General features: G+C 45.1%; 1 long non-coding RNA gene across 2 annotated transcripts; it reads left to right on the top strand.

The window, feature by feature from the left end:
* The first annotated feature begins 2081 nt into the window (after positions 1-2081).
* On the top strand, positions 2082-6330 carry LOC119145659. Of its 2 annotated transcripts, XR_005103480.1 has the most exons (3): positions 2082-2421; positions 2602-3129; positions 5226-6330. It is a non-coding gene; the product is annotated as an uncharacterized LOC119145659 (long non-coding RNA). The 2 variants fall into 2 exon arrangements; XR_005103479.1 differs by lacking the exon at positions 5226-6330 and having other exon boundaries at positions 2602-3693.
* The last annotated feature ends 236 nt before the right edge of the window (positions 6331-6566 follow it).

Below are 6566 nucleotides of genomic sequence, written 5' to 3'. Positions count from 1 at the left end.
GCCCTCTGATTTTTTCTGCCAAGGATTTTGGGCTCTAACAGAGTGCTAAATCACGGCAGTATTCTGAGATTCTGTACCATAGTGGGTGACACTAAACATTTCTTCAAACTTTGCAGAAGGGTTGCAAGATGATATATTTTCACAGTAAAAGGCCAGAAACTGTGCATATGGTACTAGCACAAGGTTAATATTTTCTTTCTCAGTTTGTGTGTCCACACGCATCCCTACACAAATGTGCACATGTGTATGCACACGCACAAGGCTAGTTGGTAAATCTACATTTTTAATATATTTTTTAGTACCCTGGGTTCAGTTTGCTACAAACAGTGGATTTATCTTACTGACATTTTGACAGCATTTGGACCACTGTCAATGCCTACAAAAATCTGTGGAGGTTGATGATGAACTGCAGAAGAAATGTGTCCTTGCAGCAGAATGGCATTTTTTTCTGACTGCTGTTCTCACCCCTTTTCTTTAAAGTACTTTAGCCATTCTCTCTGGGATCAGAAGTGACACCATGTCACTTAAATTGCCAATCACAGAAAACAAATCCTGAGTAGTGAGTGGCTGAAACAAACAAACAAAAAAAGTTTGTACACAATCCGTAATCTGCAAATCACCTGTCCCAGCAATTCAGTGACTGCTTACAAATAACAAATACATTTGAAAAAATGGGTGGGGGGAGCTCACAAACTGACCTGCTAACCACCACCCAGGACAAAGTATTCACAGCCCCCAGCAATAACTACTTCATTATCGTGGAAAAATCAAAGTGTGGTATCAAGGAAATACTTCTGGGCAGTCTGCAGTGACCTCTCTGGGTCACCTAGTATTTTGAATTGGGCAAGGCTATTCCAGTCATCTCCTACGAAGCTCTGATGTGCCCCTGCCTTGAGGAGCAGGGCTGTGGGAGGGAGGATGGCCAGCCACCATGTGCTTCAACACAGATGAAAACAGAGGAGGGACAATGCTCGCCCCATGCTTTTGGATGTTTCCAGCACTGGGCAATGATGAGAAATGCTGGCAAAAGGTACCAGAGACCTCTGCAGGATGCACAGGGAGGGATGGCAAGGAAGAAGGGATGCAGGGAGAGGTTCAGTGATGCAGGCATGTGAGCGAGAGCTATCGCCCAAGCAAGGGTTGAGGCACTGTGCCTTCCACATGACTAACCAACACCCCAGGGCAAGGAAACTGCTCCCTTTCTTATCATCATGTCTTACAAACAGCCTGCAAAAAGCATACATGAAGAAGCATGGAGTGGTTACATTTTTCATCTGCTGCTGTATGCGTGCCAGAAACAGGCTTTAGTTCTTTGCTGGCTTCCAGTCCATGTTAACAAAATGCAGTGAAAGCGATTGCTGAGCAAAGGCAGAACTGGAGCGAGCTGCAGAGGACTGAGAGACTGAAAAATGAATGGCATCCCTGCCCTGCTACCCAGCGGGAGTGCGGGCTGCACGGTACCGCTGGGATCCTACTAAGTACAATCACTGACCAGGCATCACATATTTTCCACCTCCCTAACAACCACCAAAAAAAATTTTGCTATTTTCTCTTTGAAATCCTTGGAAACTCTGCTAGAATAAACTCTTTAATCCTGTTTGAACAAGTGTGATTTTTATATTCTCTGTGTTTGCTTTGCATTGCATTACAAACCCCCATAGTCACTCACTTGGAAAAATGCTTGTGGCTCAAATACATTGAATAGCTAAAAACAACCACTGTTTACTCTTCTGATTGAATTAAAAGCATTTTATTCAGAGTGTTTACAAGATCTTCTACATGTAATAGGAATTCACTGCAAAGTTGGAACAGTGCTTTTAGGACTTTTTGAAATTGTTGCCGAGTAATCACGGTAATTTGATTATGTTAGCAAGACTATTTAAAAATTCAGGAAATTTGGTCTCTATTCAGTGAAATGAAAATAGGTTGTAGGAAAGAGATACTCAGGCATTAAATGCTACAAGACGTCCTGCTGTAAATTGCCAGATGTTCCCATGCGGCGTACTGAACGTAGTGAAACGTTCTGATTGAGGATTGCAACACGCTGTACAGAGTAATCAAACCACCCTCAGGCAGCGGAATGAAACTCCTCGTACCCCACTGGAATTATCCAGTGCAGCAAGTTCCCATAATCTCCTGGCTCCGTGCGTGGAAGCAGCTCACACAACCGACTCAGTGCACACGTTTAGAGTTTGTCGCTTTGGGTTTCATCAGCCTGTGCATGCGCATGGCAATAGGTATCGGTTCTGCACAAGCGCTTCTCATTCAAACTCTCGTGTGTGTGCCTGCATGTCCTGTGCCCGGAGTCCTGTTCACCCTCTGTACCATACGGTACTTGCATGCAGGAGCTGTTTACAATTAAAATTGCTGTGAAATAAGTCCTGAGGAATTTGGCTTTGTATCGCCTTTTTCGCATTTGAGGTATGCAAAACCGCGGTGGAAATTCATCAGCTGCTAGTGACCATACAACCATGCTGCGTAGATAATTCTCTGGCACAGCAGCTCCGGTAGCTCTGGATGCCTGTTTCAGCTTGTTTAACGGTCAGAAGGAATTTTGGTGACATTGCTGAGGTTACACATTCACTCTTCTTTTTTTTTAAGGAATGCCATGGGATTGATCTCTGACCTGGAGGGCAACACAGAGGTGACCTCCACCTCTGACCTCTCTTCCTCCAAAGGACCCAGCTGGGCTATGTTTACAGCAGCAGCCTGCCAGCCCTGGGCTGCTCTGCAAGCACCACCCTCAAGCACAGGGTTTCCTGTGATCTTGAAGCAAATTTTCCCGCTTGCCCATGTTTCAGTTTTAGTAGCAGTTATACCGAGGCTGCTGGCTGTTCGGCAAGAATGTATTGTTAGAGGAGCAGCAGAAGGATTTTTATGCAACAGGCACAGCTGGAGAATTTACCTCTGCACTGTGCCCACTGTGATTTCAGCCTCATTTCTCTCTGGGAGAAGTAACGGAACTTCTGGGATTGCTCTGCACCAAGGGCAGGGCAAAGTCCAGCAGCAGAGGTGCGGTGGTTTCAGCTGCTCTCTTGAAGACACTCAGGGTCTGGTTTTGGTATTAGAGGGCAAGTGAGGACTACCTGAACTGAAATTCCCCTGACATCCAGAAATCACTAAGAAAAGGTAATTCTTCCCTGGGATAGCTGTGGCCATGGGCTGTCTGGGTCACTTCTGAGTCCTCTTTGCTGGTGTTCATTTCGCGAGGAGTCTGAGCCTTTCCCTCCCCACAGGGGTACAGATTTTGGGAACCTCTGCAGGAAAATCTCTGGTTTCCCTGAAGTCAGCATGCCATCACTTGTACCTTCTCCATGGCCGCCATGGTGTGAGCAGGCATTTCTGGCTCCAGATAATGCTTGCTTACTCTTTCTAATCTCAGATTCTACCTGTTTATCCCTCACCTTTGGGAAACTTATTGTGAAGCTGATACAGGTGTGAACCTTCACCCACTAGGTCTTAATTCGGATAAAAATCCCTACATCATTTGTACTGCTCAAGGGGGGGTGTGTTTAAGCACTCATCAGCAGCACATTTGGGATCAATTTCAGATTGTCATTAAAAAGGCATACTCGTTATCTCTTGTATTGTCACCACTCAGTACATCTTTCTAATGCTCTAAAAAAAGCAGGTCCAGACTAGAAATATGTGATTTTTGTAGTATGTAGAATATCCTTTAACAGTTTCACCATGGAGTCGTATCATGATGGCGTTACTTTTCTTTATTCCTTTTTGTTGCTGCTGTGACCACAAACTCCAGCAAAGTCTCGAGAGAGGTACACAGGGTGGGAGGGCACCCAGAGGAGCAGGCTGGCAGGAGGCCCAGTCTCCATGGCTGTTTTCATGTTGTGCTGCACCATGGACCATGCAATACCTGGGCATTAAAAGCGCCCAGGTTAATTAAAAGCATAAATTATGGAGGCAGAAATACAGCGAGAATTTATGGACACAAGTGTAGCTGCATGCTGCCATCACAGAGAGCTGGGGGTGCAGGGAGCTACTCTCAGAGAGACATCCATGTGAGGAAAGCATCATCGTGTGGTGTTCATGGAGTTCACCCATCGTCTCTCCTGCCGTTGTCACCAACTGTTCAGCAGGTATAAATTCAGGGTTTGGGAGTCTCTTTAGACAGAAAGGACTTGTAGTAGCCTGTAGTGGAGAAGGACTCTCTCTGCAGGGGCTTGCCTGGCTATTGCGTGTCAAGTCAGATCCTCAGCCAGCTATAGGTGGAGGAACCGATTCCACCTTGGTCTCCCTGCTTTACTGTAGCTTAAACCAAACATTTATCCCAGAAGCAGCTCATTCTGTGCAAAGATCTTCAGCTGTCAGTACCTGGGGGAGTTTGAAATTAAGCTAAATGTGCTCATTCCACCTTGCCTTCTCCAGGCAGGACTGACTGGAGGGGCTGGAGTCATGCACTGTTGCTACCCAGCACCATGACATTAAGGACCTGGCACTTTATGAAGCCCATCAGTTGTATGGTGCTCCTTGGGCACAGAGTGATGTGTATACAGCTTCCTATTGATGTGGTACTGCAACACCAAGAGACAGGAAATTGAATTTAGCCTCTTAACAGCATTTATTTAGATTTGCTTTAGTAATAGGCAAGAAGAAGGGCCTAAAAGCCCAGGAGATTATAATCCTTTCAGACACTCAAGCTCCCCAGCACAGTGAGATGAGTCTACAAATGTCATGCAAAAGAAATGAGTGACTCAGAAATGTGTCTCAGGACCATGGGAAACATGGGGAATCCTGTTGCCTTTGAAGGAGGCAAGCAGATGATGGCTCAGAGGGGTTTTCTCTCCTGGCTTTTGGGTACTACTGGTCTTAAGAACAGGGAACATAAAGACAGGGACTGAACTGGCATGAAATTAGCTTTCTACGTGTCATAAAGACAGGGATTCAACTAGCATGAAAATTAACTTTCTACATATCCAGAACAAGCTGTCTCTCTTTTCCAAAAATATTGTGAGACACAAGGGAGATTTTGCAAAATCCACACCTTGACTATCAAGGCTTGAAGATGCAGTGCTCTAAGCTGCTGAAAAAGCATCAAATCCTTCAGCAATGGATTTATCAAGGTGCGTAAACGAGCTCTTCATAATGTGAAGTGGAGCTAGTATCCTTGATAATATGGTTTCTTACTGAGTTAGATAATAACATAGGATTTTTGAAGCAAATCAATTCATGGAGCCTACTACTGTCACTGTGCTTTTTCATCTCAGGAAATTCTGGGGACGGTAACTGGTGAAGATTTATTTCATTGTGTACTTCTGAAGAAAAATCCATGTTACAAAACAAGGGCTGGAGTTGTGGCAGATGGTGCTTTTCTGAAGAAGAAATAAGTGTTTAATAAATATTGTAATAGTGTGAACCAGATGTTCATCTCACATTTTATCTTTGAAAACATTTGGGAGGATGCCAGATAGATACATATGTGAATCACAGATCTTGAAAAAATACACAACTGGATCCCCAGGGGCTCATTAAGGGAGGAGTAACTTTCTGCGAGCCATCAAACTCAACTGAAAAAGCAAGATCTGTTAAAGCTGTGACTAAGTATCTCCTAGGAACTCCCTTTCACCTTTCACAGAGGCAGAGTGGCACTCCAGTAGAATGACAGCAGTAATCTGGTTTTTCAAGGAAAATGATGGCTCCAGTTTCATCAAGTATTTTGGAAAGTAATACTTAACTAAGTAAGGAAAGCTTGTAATGAACTGCTACTCTTATCAGGCTTTGTCTGGCTCTCCACTGGGATGCAGAGGTGCGTCCCTAGCTATACAGGGCAACATTTTCAAGTGCTCTATGTATTGGGCCTTCCAGCAAAATGTTTTTTGTGTCTGAATTACTCTTGCTATGTGACATCCTTCCAGTCTTCAGTGAGCTGTCCCAATTTCTTCTCATGCAGTGGAGAAGTGCTCCCAGCCCTGCTCTCTCCACCTGCAGCTGAGCTACCCAAAGGCTCATCTTCATACTAGGTGCTCCTGGCAGAGCACAAGCATGAGGTCAGAGCTCCCAGTCTGGTGCTGAGCTCTTGTGACAAGACTATTTTAATCCCCATGTACCTGTCACTCCTCTGTGTGTGCCAGGCACACTCTCCCCGGGTGACACTTCAGTTACCTGGGAGCATCACAACTGTGCCTGTACTTCTGCTCGGGTACGGGCACCCCCCTGCCTCCCTCCATCCCCCAGGGCTGGCTGGCATGAGAGTGACTTCACTGGACGTGGCTATAGAAGATCAGCTATCTCGACCTTGTTTCCCTTTCGTGCTTACAGTAAACAAATTCTTGATTCCAACCAAGATCTCCTGCCTTACTGTCTTCACTTAGAAAAAATACACCTTGCTGTAGAAAAAGAGCTCTGGATGGATAAATGTCATATAAATGACTGAGCTGCTTGCAGTCCCAGGCCAATGAAGCTGCCATCGGTGTCGCTAGGAGCCGGAGGCAATACCTTTATTTTAGGTGGAGGGTCATTCCCAGAAAAGCATGTGTAGCAAGTACTGATGATGGCAGCCATATGACTGCAGTTAGAGCGTCATAGAATGTAGCATTTCTTTTTGGCTC

Source organism: Falco rusticolus, chromosome 3 (genome assembly GCF_015220075.1).
Source record: "Falco rusticolus isolate bFalRus1 chromosome 3, bFalRus1.pri, whole genome shotgun sequence".
Taxonomy (NCBI): Eukaryota; Metazoa; Chordata; class Aves; order Falconiformes; family Falconidae; genus Falco; species Falco rusticolus.
The sequence above is the reverse complement of the archived record's forward strand: the minus strand, read 5'-3'. Positions and strand labels throughout refer to the sequence as shown.